The 17,408-nt window shown below is 39.2% G+C and overlaps 1 protein-coding gene and 1 long non-coding RNA gene across 4 annotated transcripts in view; one reads left to right on the plus strand and one right to left on the minus strand.

Moving 5' to 3' along the window:
- The window catches only part of LOC122556651 (uncharacterized), a 59,769-nt gene that overhangs the window by 30,924 nt on the left and 11,437 nt on the right, over positions 1-17,408 (plus strand). For 2 of the 3 annotated variants that reach the window (XR_015759738.1, XR_015759737.1), the window contains exon 1: positions 1,079-1,126. The exons of the other annotated variant lie outside the window; for it this stretch is intronic. This is a non-coding gene — a long non-coding RNA (uncharacterized LOC122556651). Of the gene's footprint in view, positions 1-1,078; positions 1,127-17,408 lie in introns of those variants that run through there. 3 annotated transcript variants of the gene reach the window in all.
- Positions 9,393-17,408, minus strand: part of LOC122556650 (electrogenic sodium bicarbonate cotransporter 1-like) — a 116,686-nt gene continuing 108,670 nt past the window's right edge. Inside the window, exon 22 of the mRNA XM_043703637.2 lies at positions 9,393-9,524. The gene's annotated coding sequence lies outside the window, so the exon portion shown is untranslated. The remainder of the gene's footprint in view (positions 9,525-17,408) is intronic.

A 17,408-nucleotide genomic window follows, 5' to 3' on the forward strand; every position in this document is an offset into this window, starting at 1 on the left:
GTTTTCACCCTTGTAAAACTGCTGTTGTTTTGACTTTTTTTTTCCAAAAGTTCCAAAACAATGCAACAGCATATGAAACAATAATTGCTTCTCCTGGAATTCGAGGAAATCACTTCCAGCACGTAAAACACCTCAAAAAAGGAGCAACTGTTACAGCCAGAAATTTTTCCCGTCCTCCATCTTGGATTACCCAGAACCTCCCTCATTCTATTATAGTCCCCCTTACTCAAGCACAGGATTCTGGTATTGGATTTTATCTTCACACTCTCCATCTGTATTCCAAATTGAACCATACTGTGATCACACCTTCCAAGAGGCTCCCTAACTATGATGTCATTAATTATTCCTGTATCATCACACAAAGCCAAATCTAGGATAGCTTGCTCCCTCGTCGGTTCCATTACATACTGTTAAAGAAAACTATCACGGATACACTCAATTAACTCCTCCTCAAGGCTACCCTGACTGAGCTGGTTCGACCAATCTACAAGTAGATTAAAATCCCTCATGATAATTGCCATACCATTTTTACAGGCATTAGTTATTTATTTGTTTATTGCCAGCCCCAATGTGATGTTATCATTTGTTATTCAAGTAAATAAGCTTATTATGTGTTACATAATGCCAAAATCATGTGTTAAGAAATGGATGAAGTCGTGCAGAGAACAATTTTATGCAAATATGTTTGTGCTACACAATGTATCACTCAAAATTAAAGTTCTTCACAGAAATTATCTTATGCATTATTATTGCCTTTTTAAATAATATGATTGGGAAAAATGGAGTCACATAAATTTATTGGCCATAACTTACATGCTCTTCCCACCTTGTTTTCACTTTAAAAATAATGAAGTAGTGGAACTAAATTAACATCTATGTTTGAAGTTCAGGTTTACGGCTTGGTTTCTGCTCACTCTGGTTTTCAGGTGCACTTTGATCTAGGTCAAATCTCCTGCTGGAAACAGATAGGAGCCTCATTAATAAATGCAAATCGGAATCAAATGATGTATTTATGACCCATGATCTTATTTTCATCTCAGTCTGTTGCTATCATCAGTTCCTGCTCTCATCCGCAAACCTTGGATACTGCAATTCATGAAGTGGCCACTTTCAGCATTATTTGAAGGTATGTTCTGCTACTGTCAGATAAAACGTGTGAAAATCTTGTGAGACACTTTTATTTGGAATACATGATAATATTTTGCTATTTAGATGATTTTAAAGTAACTGTAGCTACTGTATAAAATTCTGAACTTGAAAGGGGCTTTTCCATCATACTCTTCTTCAGGAAGATCCTTCTCAGAATTCTACTTTAGAGGAGGAAGAGGGGCATTTGAAGCTGGAGGAAAGAGCAAACATAAAGAGTTGTACTTGCACCTTTTTTTTTAAACCATCCCAAAAGAGTTAGGAAGTTTAGAACCAAATACCCACAATTCTCTAAGAAGCAGTGCATTTGAAGGCTCTGAAAAGGGTGTCAAATAATTGTGTCACCTCCTTCAATAAGATGTCTCACAAATTTGTTTGAGTTTTTTGAAGAAGTAACAAAGAGGATTGATGAGGGCAGAGCGATGGATGTGATCTATATTGACTTCAATAAGGCATTCGACAAGGCTCATCATGGTTAGCAAGGTTAAATCACATGGAATACAGGGAGAACTCGCTATTTGGATACAGAACTGGCTTGAAGGTAGAAGACAGAGGGTCGTGTTGGAGGGATGTGTTTCAGACTGGAGGCCTGTGACCAGTGGTGTGCCACAAGGACCTGTGCTGCTTTTTGTTATTTATATAAATGATTTGGATGTGAACATAGGAGAAATAGTTAGTAAGTTTGCAGATGACACCAAAATTGGAGATGTCGTGGACAAAGAAGAAGGTTATCTCAGATTACAAAGGGTTCTTAATCAAATGGGCCAATGAGCCCAAGGAGCAGCAGATGGAGTTTAATTTCGGTAAATCTGAGGTGCTGCATTTTGGAAAGGCAAATCAGGACAGGACTTATAACTTAATGGTAAGATCCTGGGAAGTGTTGCTGAACAAAGAGACCTACAGATTTATAGTTCCTTGAAAATGGTGTCACAGATAGAGTAGAATTGTGAAGAAGGCATTTAGTATGCTTGCCTTTATTGGTCAGTACATTGAGTATGGTGCAAGAGTTGGGAGGTCATGTTGCTGCTGTACAGGACATTGGTTAGGCCAGTTTTGGAATACATGCATGCACTTCTGGTTTCCCTCCTGTAGAAAGAATGTTGTAAAACTTGAAAGGGTTCAGAAAAGATTTACAAGGATGTTGCCAGTGTTGGAGGGTTTGAGCTATAGGGAGAGGCAGAATAGGCTGGGGCTGTTTTTCCTGGAGCATCAGAGGCTGAGGGGTGACCTTATAAAAGTTTATAAAATCATGAGCATGGATAGGGTAAATAGACAAGGTCTTTTCCCCAGGATAGCGAAGTCCAAAAGTAGAGGGCTTAGGTCTATAGTGAGAAGGGAAAGATTTAAAAGGGACCTATGGAGCAACCTTTTTATGCAGAGGGTGGTGCGTGTATGGAATGAGCTGCCAGAGGAAATGGTGGAGGCTCGCACATACTACGACATTGAAAAAGCATTTGAATGGGTATATGAATAGAAAGGATTTAGAGGGATAGAGGCCAAATGCTGGCAAATGGGACTAGATTTATTTAGCATGGAGGAGTTGGACCAAAGTGTCTGTTTCTGTACTGTATGTGTTTATGACTCTAACTGAACCAACTGCCACAGTAAGCCAACCAGGATTCCATAGAAGAGATCGATAAACCAGACAATCCTCTGTTAATTTTGTATTAAGCAGCTGACTAATGTCATGGACGCTATAATAAACATTTTATCACTGTCCCCATGGACAATAGGAGTTATGCTCAAATAATGCATAACCAAAATATCAACAGCACATAATGGAGGTCTGTGTCCAGTTTTTTTTAGCAGCCATGATGACACTTTTATATTGCAGCAGTACTCCATTCTTTTCAATCTTTGCTTCTGCTAAGCAAGCAAGAGGCTGGATTCTTGGAGGTAAAGAATATTCGCTGACTCCTCTCAGGAAGAGTCAGATTTGCTAAAATCCGAAAATCCCACCTTTGAGTCAAATAGATCTCTCAATGAGTGAATTAACACAGTCCCCAAGCCATGATCTGATTGCATGGGGGATGAAGTACACAAAATAAAACAAACCTGTCTTGACGTCATGGCTTGAGAATTCCACTTGTATGCTCATGAAATTAAACTCTGCCCAAGACCAACATTGATATTCAGGTCAACCAACATTGCAACTATCTTTGGAATATGCAACTATGAAAAGAGTTTTAAAGGTTATAACTTTACTATTTACAAAAACAATACCACATTATTAACTGCCAAGTCTGGACCTTAAGCATTGATTTACCTGCTGTAGATATCCATTTAGATTTCCAATAAAGTGCTCCCGAATGGCTGGCAGCATGAGAGGTAGAAAGCCCAGTCAGGAGCCCATGAGATATTTCCAGCTGATATCCTCCAGAAGCTTCAGCCTGACAGTGCCCACTACTAGCCTCCATCAATTCATCTGGTGTCTGACCAATTTTGCCAATCTCACTTCTGGCACCGTGGAATCAGTCACCCAACTGAAGCTCTCACCCATTTGTCCTCCTAGCCTGTGCAAGATTGTTGAACCAAATAGCCAAAACTTGAAAATTGAAAACAAGGGATAAAAGCTCCACCTATCTTGCAGTAGGCATCTATGTTACTCAAGCATTCATAGACAAATTTAAACTTTTCCTTTGACAAAATAAGACTATTTACTATAACTAAACAAAGTGTTACAAAAAAACAAAGAGAAAGTCAGCAGGTCTGGCAGCTTCTCAGAGAGAATATTTTGAGTTCAATTACTTCTTTGGAATTTTTGAATAAGGCTACCCTCTCTTTCTCAAGATGTAATTATACATAAAACATTTTAATAAGTAAATTAATTAGGTTCCACGTGTGTCATTCCAAGATTTTCTTTTTAAACAGAGGAAGAAATGCCTAAGTTTGCAGTGGTTGATGTTATTCAAGCAAAAATAACAGTCATTCAACAGTAAAAATGGTGCAAATTATAAAAAAATAAGATTAAGATCATCGCATTCATCTGAAGATTTTGAATGAGCATATTAGGTTTGAATGATCAATTAATACATGAGATATCAGGTTCGCCATTTGTGCTGCAACTATCCCAATTTTCAATTCAAATGAGAAGTTTTCCTGTTTCATCCATTTTACACTGTCACCCAAAGTCAAAACTTTCCCTCTTCTTGTGGCTTCCTTATTATCCATGCATTGCTAGTCATGGCTTAATGGTGTCACAATATTGAGCAAGGAGAAGAGGCAAACATCAAGAGCTATTTCAGCCATTATGGGGACAGTGCATTGTTGTCAAGAACCATTCTATAAATAACTAAACTAACTGATCCTACAATATCACAACTATCCCCCATTACGTATGTCAAGACCAACTGATGACTTTTTTTCTTCTGTAAGTTGATTCTAAATGATTAAGAATTGGAACCAATTTTGACTGAAAGGTCAAGTGTAAAAATGACCAGATATTAGGTGGTAAAGATAACTTATAAGGATTGTGATATCTGCTTACAGGAGGTATTATTTATTGTGAGCCTTGAAAGAAAAATAGAATCTTACAAAAAATCTTTGACAAAAAAATTTAATATGATTCTGATCCTGCTACATTATTTCTGGTGCAACTCGAAATGGCAGTCACATTTTCAAGAAGAAGAATTACATGGAATACACAGAAGACCACAAAATAGACATAGGAAACATATTTCAATTATGAATCAATATTGCCATTGTTGTGTCACTATAACTTAGATACTGTATTGGAGCAACAATGAGAAGTGCTGTTGACATGATAACAAATGGAGTAATGCATGTCAGCTATGTCTAATGATTCATTTTATCTTGATGATAGTTTATGAAATTATGCAGCATTTCATATCGTTGTTAGGTTGTTTTGAAGAATGAGTGTGAGAGACTGACATCAGACATGGAGAAAGTGAGGACTGCAGATGCTGGAGATCAGAGCTGAAAATGTGTTGCTGGAAAAGTGCAGCAGGTCAGGCAGCATCCAAGGAGCAGGAGAATCGACGTTCCTGAAGAAGGGCTCATGCCGAAACGTCGATTCTCCTGCTCATCAGATGCTGCCGGACCTGCTACGCTTTTCCAGCAACACATTTTCAGTGCTGACATCAGACATGCCAATTCTTGGTAGCATGGAAGACTGATTTAATTTAAATTAGTGGTGACCAGATTTCCATCCCTTTTGTCTAAAAAGAAATGGTTGTTATTGGTGAAATTTCTAAGTGGCTCAGTGGTTAGCATTGCTGCCTCACAGCACCAGGGACACGGGTTTGATTCCAGCCTCGGGCGACTGGCTGTGTGGAGTTTGCATATTCTCCCTATGTCGCGTAGGTTTCCTCCGGGTGTTCCAGTTTCCTCCCACAGTCAAAAGATGTGCAGGTTGGGTGAATTGGCTATGCTAAATTGCCCATAGAGCATTAGTCAGAGGGAAATAGGTCCGGGTGGGTTACTCTTCGGACGGTCGGTGTGGACTGGTTGGGCCGAAAGACCTGTTTCCACACTGTAGGGAAGCTAATCTAATCTAAACTCTCAGTCGGTCTTACAAATGGCATATGCAGGACTCTTAAACCTGCAGAAACTGTCCTCAGTTGGATGATACTTCCCCTGTCAATGAGCTGAAGAACTGGTTGAACAACCCATATCCAAGGATGCAAAATTATTAATCTCTAATTCCAATCTGTTACCTAATACAGCAAAGCAACTTCCACAGGTTACTCTGTGTTGGTAAAGTTACTGGTATGCAGATGCTCTTCCTCTTCCCTCCCTTCCCTTCCCACCCCCCCACCCCCCACCCATTTTGCTACAGAGCCATTAACACAGGCAGAAAGAACATGGAAAGAGAATCAAATACTAAATCAATTTCTTTGTAAAAGGACAATGTTAAAAATCACACAACACCAGGTTATAGTCCAACAGTGCTCCAAAAGCTAGTACTTACAAATAAACAGAGTCATAGAGATGTACAGCATCCATGCCGACCAGATATCCCAACCCAATCTAGTCCCACCTGCCAGCACCTGGCCCATATCCCTCCAAACCTTTCCTATTCATATACCCATCCAAATGCCTCTTAAATGTTGCAATTGTGCCAGCCTCCACTACTTCCTCTAGCAGCTCATTCCATATATGTACCACCCTCTGCATGAAAAAGTTGCCCCTTAGGTCCCTTTTATATCTTTCCCCTCTCACCCTCTAGTTCTGGACTCCCGACCCCAGGGAAAAGACTTTGCCTATTTACCCTATCCATGCCCCTCATAATTTTGTAAACCTCTAAGGTCACCCTTCAGCCTCTGACACTCCAAGGAAAACAGCCCCAGCCTGTTCAGCCTCTCCCTATAGCTCAAATCCTCCAACCCTGGCAACATCCTTGTAAATCTTTTCTGAACCTTTTCAAGTTTCACAACATCTTTCCGATAGGAAGGAGACCAGAACTGCACGCAATATTCCAACAGTGGCCTAACCAATGTCCTGTACAGCTGCAACATGACCTCCCAACTATAACCTGGTATTGTGTGATTTGTAACATTGTCCACCCTAGTCCAAAAGCAGCATCTCCACATGTTTGTAAAAAAAACAGCAGCATAGTGTCTCAGTGGTAAGTGCTGCTGCCTCAGTGCCAGAGACCTGTGTTCAATTTCAGCCTCAGGAACATTCTCCCCATATCTGTGTGGATTTCCTCCAGGTGTTCTGGTTTCCTCCCACAGTCCAAAAGATGTGCAAGTTAGATGCTAAATTGCCCATAGTGTCCAGTGATGTGTGGGCTAGGTGGATTAGCCATGGGAAATACAGGGATGGGGTGGATCTGAGTAGGCTGCTCTTTGGAAGGTCGGTGTCGACTCAATGGGATTAATGTTTCACACTACAGGGATTCTATGAATTTATGAAAAGCTACCTAAAGGTGTATGCTTGAAGTAACTACTTGTATCACTCTGAGGTTGATCTAGGTGTTATTTGAATATAGATGCCACAGAATTGTTGCAAACCAGCTGCAGTGAATTACACGAGGACAATACAAGACAGGTGAGTGTGGTAATCCATGATAGCAGATCTCTGGCGGAAATAGCTACAAACAACAGCAGTATAAAATGGAGTTATGTGTTAATATTTAAATGCCAGATTTGATTCCAAAAACTTTATAATTTATTCTTAGGATAGGAACATCATCGGCTAGGATAGCAGTTGTTGCCTGTCATTAATTGATCTTGAGAAGCTGATGGGGAGATTCTGTATTGAACTCTTGCAGTCCAGTCCATGTGATACAGGCACATCCATAGTGCTATTGAGTGCGCTCAAAGGGATTATGGAGACTTGCAACCATACGTTCTGTGGATGGTACACACTGTTGCTGCTGTGCATTTGTAGTGGAAAGAGTGAATGTTCGAGATGGTGAATGGTGAGTCAATCAAGTGGACGACTTTGTCTTAGATACTGCTAAGCTTCTTGAGTATCATTAAGCACATCAGACGAAAGCGTAATAACAAGTTAATAATAGCCTTTTTTTATTAATTTGATTAAATCAACAATGTAAAAATCATGAAGAAAAGGGCATTCATTCTACATATGTCATCCACACACAAGTCCATACAAGGTCATGTTAACCAGCTTTCTCATGCCTTCCAACAGAAGCACTCAGTGACTGACAGTAACTCAAGGAGGTGAAAGTGGGTACTGCAGATGCTGAAGATTAGAGTAGTGTTGGAAAAGCACAACAGGTCAGACAGCATCCAAGGAGCAGGAAAATTGACAGTTAACCGTCATAAATGAATGATTCTGTTCACACAATTGCAACTCAATATGTTTAGGTTAATGAAACTGAAAATCTATGCATAAATGTAGATGTAAACAAACATGATTCATCAAAAACATGCCAAACAATTTAAAAAATAATTTCAGAGTGCTTTAAAGATGTGTCAATAATATGGGAGTAGATTAGTTTAGGATATCTGGTCAGCATGGATGAGTCGGACCAAAGGGTCTGTTTCTGTGCTATGTATTTCTGTGACTCTATGGCTCTATATAGCTGACGAAATGTTCAGACCAGTAAATCTATAAATGTACTTATAGATATATATTGAACCCAATTCGAGACATCTGATTTCCAAATGCCCATAAGTAAACTACAAAAGGCTAAAATTACATTACGCATTCTACACAGCATGATACAACACAGAAGTAAGCCAAAGGATCCATATAATCCGTAAATTACATTTGCTGCACGCACCCCTACCCACCCACTGTGCAAAGGTACTTTTTTCCCTAACTCCACTTCAATTATTTTATTGTACCTTAAGTTTGTGCTCTTGTATAGCTATATTACTGAAAACAACATTTTTTTAATCCTGAAGACCATTATCAGGTCACCCATAACCTCTGAGCCAACGGGGGTAATAATGTTAAATTCTCAACTGTGTGTTCAGACATGCAAATTCTCATCCCTGGCAACATCATAATAAATTTATAACGACAACAGCTATATTTATACAGCGTCTTTAATGTGATGAGCATTCTCAAGAACTTCATGATACTATTATAAAACAAGACATAAAACCAAACTACATTGGTAATATTAGTTCAGACAACCAACAGCTTGGTCAAAGATATTAAGGATTGATTTAAAAGTTGTAAAGTGAGGTAAAGAATTGGCAAAGCTTAGGGAGGAAATGGCAAAACTTAAGGCAACTAAAAGGCACAGCCACCATGAGTGAACCAATTGAAATCAAGGTTACACAGAGGCTAAAACAAAGAAGATTTCAAATAACTTGAAGGTTATAATTGGAGGAGATTACACAGATAGGGAAGGCCAAGGCCACAGGTGACTTTAAAAGCAAAGATAAGAACTGTAAAATCAAGACAATACTAAACAGGAGTCAATGTAGGTCAGCGAGCACTGGGTGATGGGTGAACAGGACTTTGGTGCACATCAGGAAAGATGTAGGAAAGCTTTGGAATACTTAAATCATGAAAAAAAGTTCAGTAAGTCATGCTTCTTCTTGCTCATTAAAATCCTAGGGATTCCCTTGTATTGAAATGGCATCTAAATAATGATGCAAACCAAAATATTTCACTTCTGTAATATTTCATTGTCAGTAATTGAGTCCAACAAGAAGTTGTAATTATTTCAGTACAAGAATATACCTGACCACCTAAAGATGACACTAATTTAAAACATCAAAATTAACTATTTATTATGAATATGAACTTGTTCAAGTTTGCTTTTCAATTCAAAAGAATAATGAAGGGTAATTTTGTTCTGTGCAGTGTAAAGAGAAGTTAGTTTTTGTTTTCAGACCAGAATAATCCTGTTTTACTTCTTCCACAGTTTTCTTTCCAATATCAGCATTGAGTTTGCCTTTCACTGTATCCTTTACTTTCCACAGAGTAAATACCTATTAAAATGAAAACAGACAATTGCTAAGCCATGAAAAATATGTGATAAATTGTAAGCAGCAGTTAATCTAACTTTACACAAATTTAACATATTAGCATTTTGTTGACATTTGTTTATATTTTATCACTTGTTAACTTTGAGAAATTTTGTTTTAGAGAGGGGGGAATAAAGCATATGTGTGTTATCCATTGAGATGTCCAATACAAACCATTTTGCCCTCCCGGAATTAGACCTAGAAGCTATACTGATAATATCAGAATCATTCATACAAGTATTGGTGATGATTCCCATAAAACAACTGAGTTTTTATTAAAACCAATCTCTCTACTTCACTAATGTCCTTCAAGGAATGAAATTTGCCATCCTTGCCCAGACTATACTATTTGAGACACCAGACCCAAAATAAAGAAGCTAACTTTCAATCGTCTGCTAAAATAACTCAATTCACCGCTTAGTTCTACCCATCTGCTACAAGGAAGCATAACAAGGATAAATATCATGGACGGTTTAGGTTCTTGTGGCACAGTGATAGTGTCCCTAAGCCTGGGCCAAGAGACCTGGGTTCAAGTCCCACTTGCTCTCGAGGTGTGAGATAGCAACTATGAACAGTTTGATTAGAAAAATAGGCAAAGAACCATAAATGGATTGTGCTCTTGTGGCACACTGGTCCCATCCTTTCCTCTGAATTAAGAGACCCAAGTACAAGTCCCACCTGCTCCAGAGGTGTGAGATAACAGCCCTGAATAGGTTGACTAGAAAATAAAACCAGGGACTGGAGTGTTCTTGTGGTGCAGCAATAGTGTCCCTTCTCTAAACCAGGAAGTGGGAGTTCAAGTCCCAGCTGCTCCAGAGATATATAATAATGTTCCTGAACAGGGTGATCAGAAAATATCCAAAACTACAACAGTGCACTGCCACTTTCCTAAAGCCTGTAGCCTCTTCCCACAGGGTGCTACAGCAGAACAGCCCCAAAACTTCAGGGAAGCTGACAAGATTGTCTTTCTCCCTGTGCAATGGTGAACCATCCACCACTGGTAAAATGCCAGAGGTTGTTGGAAAAGGTTCTTAAGTGGTGCAATTGGTTTCTGGGGAGGACATCTGTCATCTACCTTTCCCACTATTGGTAAAATACTTTGGCTGCAAAAAGATAACAGTGCTCCATTCCCTACCTTTCTTTACTATTCCACCACAGAACATACCAGATGGCCTCCTTCTTCAAAGATCGCAATTACCCTTCCCACATTGTTGATGCTGCCCTCCAGCACATCTCATCCACTTCCCACACCTCCACCCTTGAACCCCACCCCTCCAATCGCAACAAAGACAGAAACCCCTGGTCCTCACCTTCCACTCCATCAACTTCCGGATACATCGCAGTATCCTCCACCATTTTCACAATCTACAAACAGACCCAATCACCGGGGTATATTTTTCTTTCCACCCCTACATGAGTTCAGTAAAGACCATTCCCTCTGCGACTCCCTTGTTAGGTCCATGACCCCACCCCCCCCACCAACCAACCCACCCTCCCCTCCTGGTACCTTCTCTGCCACTGCAAGAATTGCAAAACCTGCACCCACACCTTCCCCCTTACTTCCATCCAAGGGCCCAATGAAGCATTCCACATCCATCAGAGTTTTACCTGCACTTCCACATGTCGTTTACTGTATCTGTTGCTCCCGATGTGTGGTCTCCTCTACACTGGGGAGACCAGACACCTACTTATGAAATGCTTCAGAGAACGTCTCCAGGACGCAGCAAAAAAACAACCCCACCACCCCGTGGCTGAACACTAACCCCCCACTCCACCAAGGACATGCAGGTCCTGGGCCTCCTCCACTGCCAAACCCTTACCACCTAACATCTGGAGGAAGAACTCATCTTCTACCTTGGGACCCTCCAACCATACGGGATAAACACCAGTTTCCTCATTTCCCCTCCTCCCACCTTATCTCAGATCCAACCTTCCAACTCAGCAACGTCCTTTTGACCTGTCCATCTTCCTTCCCACCTATTCGCTACACCCATCCTCCCCCCCAAAATATCACCTTCACCCTCAACTTCATCTACCTCCCACATCATCTACCTCCCACATCCTCAGTTACCTTCCCCCCCCCAGCCCCACCCCCTCCCATTTATCTCTCAGCCCCCTTGGGTCACCCCCTCAGTCCTGATGAAGAGCTGATACTCGAAACGTTGATTCTCCTGCTCCTCAGATGCTGCATGACTGGCTGTGCTTTTCCAGCACCACACTCTGACTCTAATCTCCAGCATCTGCAGTTCTCACTTTCTCCCATTCACCTCCCACCATGTCCCTAAGAAGGCTGGAAAAATCTAGTTCATGGAATCAGGGCAACAGATGGACAAGAGCATACCAGCACTGTTTTCCCAGTCCACCTTCACTGAAAATGGTAACAGTGTCGGTTCAAAGCCATAGCAAAGCCATAGCATAGAGGTTATGAGGAACCAGGTGTGTTCCTAATCTGTATATCACTAAGGACAAATGCAGTCAGGTACAAGCTTGACCAAAAATGTTCACATTGATGGGATTTTGAAGAAATGATGGAGGATCACATAACCAAAAAAAACTACCTGAAGGATCCCAATAAAATCTTATATCTCAGAGAATAACTGAAATACTGAGGTAAATGATAATAAATTTTTAAGAGCTGTGATGTGCTTGGTTTGAAGTCCAACAGAAGACATGAATCAATTTTTGATATTTTGTAACACATAAAAAGAACTTCTGAGAAGATGTTAGGAGATAAAAAGGGAACTGAATTTATACTCCAAGTCTTGACAAACTATACTATTAACTCTAGAAGTGCTTAATTTGTTTGATAATTTTTGTTTAAAAATGTGAAATCTTGTCAAATTTCTGGAGTGAAAAAATAGCTATATGTTTTCTCTAGGAATAGCGAGTCTCCATGTGCAGGAGGAGTTTTGTTATAATAATGTCAGCTTGCATGGAACTGGGACCTGAGTCTAGAGTACCACAGATGTTGTCTCTCAGCATTGCTTGTATGTAGCCTTATAATTCCACCTGATGAAAAAACTGCGTGAATCAGAATCCAGGGTGAAAAATGGCTTGACAGACCATAAGTTTTATTTTTGCTACTGTTTATTATTATTGTCAATCACAGAATATCTTTGCAAGTGCCTGCTAATGTGCTTTTAACAAAAAAAAAGACCAAAGCTTATTATGCACGAAAGAAAAAAGCTATTTTACACATTGGTAGAAATATTTGAAATAGTCTTATGACACATATTAGTATTAGAGATACAACTGTTTTATCCTCAACTATAACCTTACATATATGCAAAACTCAGTGAATGGTCATTCTGTTTCCAGTTTAAATTTCCTTGTTCAGCACATATCGACACAGACATCAAGTTTCTACACTTTTGCTATAAATTCTGTGTCTTACAATTGTGTACTTCACAACCACCTGATGAAGGAGCAGTGCTTCAAAAGCTAGTGCTTCCAATTAAACCTGTTGGACTATAACCTGGTGTTGTGATTTTTAACTTTGTTCAGTGGGCACAGTGGTATTTGGTTTCTTCCACAAATCTTGACATTTCACTTTGGTCAGTGTCTGTTCCAAATTACCTTAAACAAACTGCTAACATAGCTCATTTATTTCTTAATTTGGATTCTTAAAACTCCTCTTCCCCAGCCCTCTGATTCTGGAGATGTTCTATTGCTGACGTATAAGACTTCTTTTCAACCCAAACAGCATTAGAGAATACTAAGCTGACAGCATCTTTGTTGCCATAGACCTGTTCTCTTTGACAAAAGCATGCATACTGTCTAATCAACTTTCTGGATGGTTCTCTTTTTCCAAAAAGAAACTTGTTCCTGTATCTTATCTGTCTTTGGGGTGAATTTGCATTTGCAGAATTGTATGTGCAGATACATTCTATTTTGTTCAAAAAGCACACTATCTGTAGGCAGTCAATATTTTGTATAATTCATTTGACATTTTATAAATTCCTACTTTGGAAATAGAACCAGTCTGACTCAAGATTGGAATACAGACAGACTCTAACTTCACGCCTTTAATGCATTGTCTGAGCTGAGATATCACCTTTTTTAATAAAGTCTTAAGTTATCTTGGGAATGTGACTTGAAATAAGATTTACATATTAATGATTCGAAACCGGCAACCCATTCTAAAAGATGAAAGACCGAACAGCAATCTAGGTTTGTTCAATACATCGCATCAGTTGTATGACACTATGATCTTTTGCTATAAATTCTGTGTCCTATGATCCTACTCCACTAGCTACCTGATGAAGGAGCAGCGCTCCGAAAGCTTATACTTCCAAATAAACTGTTGGACTATAACCTGGCGTTGTGTGATTTTTAACTTTGTCCACCCCAGTCCGACACCAGTACCTCTACATCACTGTTTCCTTTTGTCATAGGACACCTTACTGCTAGGCAAGGATCCATTTTTTTTCCTCTCTTCTACCCTTGCTTTCTAAAGCGTTGAAGTATTTTCCTCAAGGTAATTTTTTTTAAAGACTCACTTAAATGGATCTCATCTATTTTTCTGCAACCTTGCACAACCCACAGAACAAATCAAAAATGAAACTAAAAGCATATCTTCCCTTCTCAAAGCATGTAACAAAGAAATAAAAATCAAACTTAAAGCTGTACATGGTTCTGTCCATTTTAGAACACAAATTTCCAAATAATAATACTATCCTGTGAAACCTTATCACAACAGTTATGTTAAATAAAGCCTGTTAATGTTCTCACCTAAGTGCAGATCTTACTACGGTTTCTTCCAGGTAATAACTGGGTGTCAAATTTCCCTTTAAAGTTAATCATCTCTACAGATATCAAGAGGACGAAGGTAACTAGATGCCATTGATTTTTTTTAAAAATCACCAAGAAATCCAGCAGGGAATTCATAAGAAATGTCTTTACTAAAGAAATGGTAAAAATGTTAACCTCACCGCCACACGGAATGGTTGAAGTAAATAACATGGATACTTTTAAGGAGGAATTAGACAAGCAAATGAGGGAAAAGGGGACAGATACAGTCACTGTGGTCAATCAAAAAAGATGGCAGGAGGCTCAAGCGAAGCATAGACAATAGTATGGACTTTTCTGGGCTGAATAGCCTGTTTCAGTGACATACATATTACATGCATGTGTTTTCCATCTTTTTTACTATCTTCTATTGTGGCTCTCAGTCTCTCACACAAGAATAACTGTCAAGCCTCTACTTGCTGCTGTTCTCTAATGTACTTGTATGAGTGCTGAAATATAATTTCGGGTGGACCTCTTCAGTTGTTCTGCTGTCAGACTCTCATATTGCCTGAGCTCCATGCTTTGCCTGGGGTTCTCACAAATCTCTACATCTTGCTGACTGTGGAAGCTTTAAAACAAAAATCAGCTGACCGGGAGTCCAAGTTTAATTTCAAATGTACCAATGTTACAGTTCCTTCTACAGCCCCATGTCCCAGGTATATCTAAAAATGATTTGTTCTTGATTCTAATGACAACACTGGGAAATCGATTCTCACTCAAATTTACTTTCTCCATTTACTTTGATTGAACAAAAATATCTCCAATAGTTTCCATTTGAGTTGGAATGTTGCTTTCCTTATTCTTACCATATAACATATTCAATTTATATAATACTCCCTACAAAGCATAATTTATGTTAAAGGGATAAGCAATAGAATCAGCCATTGTAAATGAGTTAAGCAAGATCACAAAAGCTTGTCAAATGGAAACTTGAGTGGAAAAGAATGTATGTTATACAGAAATAAGTATATATTGGTACAAGTACAACTACAGCACAGCTATTTGGTCCTATGACCCTGCTAGTGGATTTCATGAGGCAACAATAATGTGTTTTTTACTCCGATGGAGTAACTTGTCTCTGATGATCTTTTCTTCATGATGAGAAATCTGATCTTTGCTCCAGACTGACTCTTAAATGATTTGACAAAGACCAGGAACTTGAATGGGGACTCTGTGATACAAATTAGAATTGCTACAGCATAAATGCTTGTGCAAAGAGCTGTAAATGATGAAAGGAGCCTGGTATGTTAATATATTTCTTAAGGTATTATTAATTACACTCATTACTAATTATTTTGTTCAATTAATGTTCTAAGTGCAGGAGTAGACCATATAGCTCCATGATGGAAATGTGTTGCTGGAAAAGCGCAGCAGGTCAGGCAGCATCTAGGGAACAGGAGAATCGACGTTTCGGGCATTAGCCCTTCTTCAGGAATGCCCGAAACGTCGATTCTCCTGTTCCCTAGATGCTGCCTGACCTGCTGCGCTTTTCCAGCAACACATTTCCATCTCTGATCTCCAGCATCTGCAGACCTCACTTTCTCCATATAGCTCCATGAGCCTGTTCCACAATTCCAGTACATCATGGTTGATCCATTTGCTTGTTGTTGCTCCATATCACTTAATAGCTTCACCTAACAAAAATCTATCAATCTCTGTCTTGAAGATGTCTGCCAATCCAGTCATGATCTTTTGTTAATGTGATTTCCAAATTTTAATTTCCTTTTCTATGAACAAATGTTCCCCGATTTTAGTCCTATTTTAATTTAAGAATGATTCCTCTTTGTTCGGGATCTTCCCAAATTGATTTTCTGCATGCAATCTATTGAAACCAGTTATTGTATAATTTTAACTGTTTCAATGAAGTAATTCCTGAACTTTCTCAATTGGCCCTGGGTAGTGTTGTAAAACAGAGACCTAGGGGTTCAGGTACATAATTCTTAGAAATTTGTGTCACAGGTTGGCAGGGTGGTTAAGAAGGTGTTTAGCATGCTTGCCTTCATTGCTCAGACTTTTGAACATAGGAGTTGGGATGTCATGTTGAGGTTGTTACAGGACATTGGTGAGGCGTCTTCTGGAATACGGTGTTCAGTTCTCGTTCCCCTGTTTTAGGAAGGATGTTATTAAATTGGAGAGGGATCAAGAAAGATTTACCAGAATATTTCCATGAATGGAGAGTTTGAGATATAAAAATAGACTGGAAAGGCTAGAAAACTTTTCACTGGAATGTAGGAGGTTGAGGGGTGACATTATTGAGGTTTATAAAATCATGAGGACATAAAGAAGATAAATGACAAGGGTCTTTTCCCTAGGGTGGTGGAGTTCAAAACTAGGGGGCAAAGTTTTAAAGTGAGGAGAAAGATTTAAAAAGGACATAAGAGGCAACGCTTTTACACAGAGAGGGGTTCATGTGTGAAATGAACTACTAGAGAAAGTGATGGATGCAGGTACAGTTATAATGTTCAAAAGACATTTGGATAAGTTCATGAACAGGAAACATTTGGAGGGATATGGATCAAATGCAAGCAGGTATGACTCGTTTAGTTTGAGAACATATTCGATGTGGACTGGTTGGACGAAAGAGTCTGTTTCTGTTATATGACACTATGACTTTAAATGTAAAGACAATGTCTTTATATTTTTCTGTGTTTTTAATTGTGGACAAAAATAAGAAAGGAAATGTATAAACACCAATGATTGCTGAATAATTTGAATGGAAGTAACCTGACATTCATTGTCAACACTGTTTATATAGCTGCTGTTTCCAACAGTGTTTGGAATGTAGTTTGCAAATGAACTGAAGCTGTAAGGTTATATAAAAATTGAGCTTTGGTTGCCAGCAAGTCGTTGATTGGTCTGTGGACAAGTGATCAATTATCGATGATTCTGTCTCCCAACAGCTATATGATTGGTTCTCAGGTATCTGAAGAGTTTGGGGGCTGTGAACAAGATCATAAAAAGCCTTCAGATGACCACCAGTTCAGACATTCCTACTCCTCCCTGCAATAAGTGATTTTAAGCCTGAAGAAAACCAATTTATCTTCCCTCCAACAGTTGTTG

The sequence above is a fragment of the Chiloscyllium plagiosum genome, unplaced genomic scaffold (genome assembly GCF_037043375.1).
Source record: "Chiloscyllium plagiosum isolate Xiang-an unplaced genomic scaffold, Cpla_swu_hap1 HiC_scaffold_16, whole genome shotgun sequence".
Classification (NCBI taxonomy): domain Eukaryota; kingdom Metazoa; phylum Chordata; class Chondrichthyes; order Orectolobiformes; family Hemiscylliidae; genus Chiloscyllium; species Chiloscyllium plagiosum.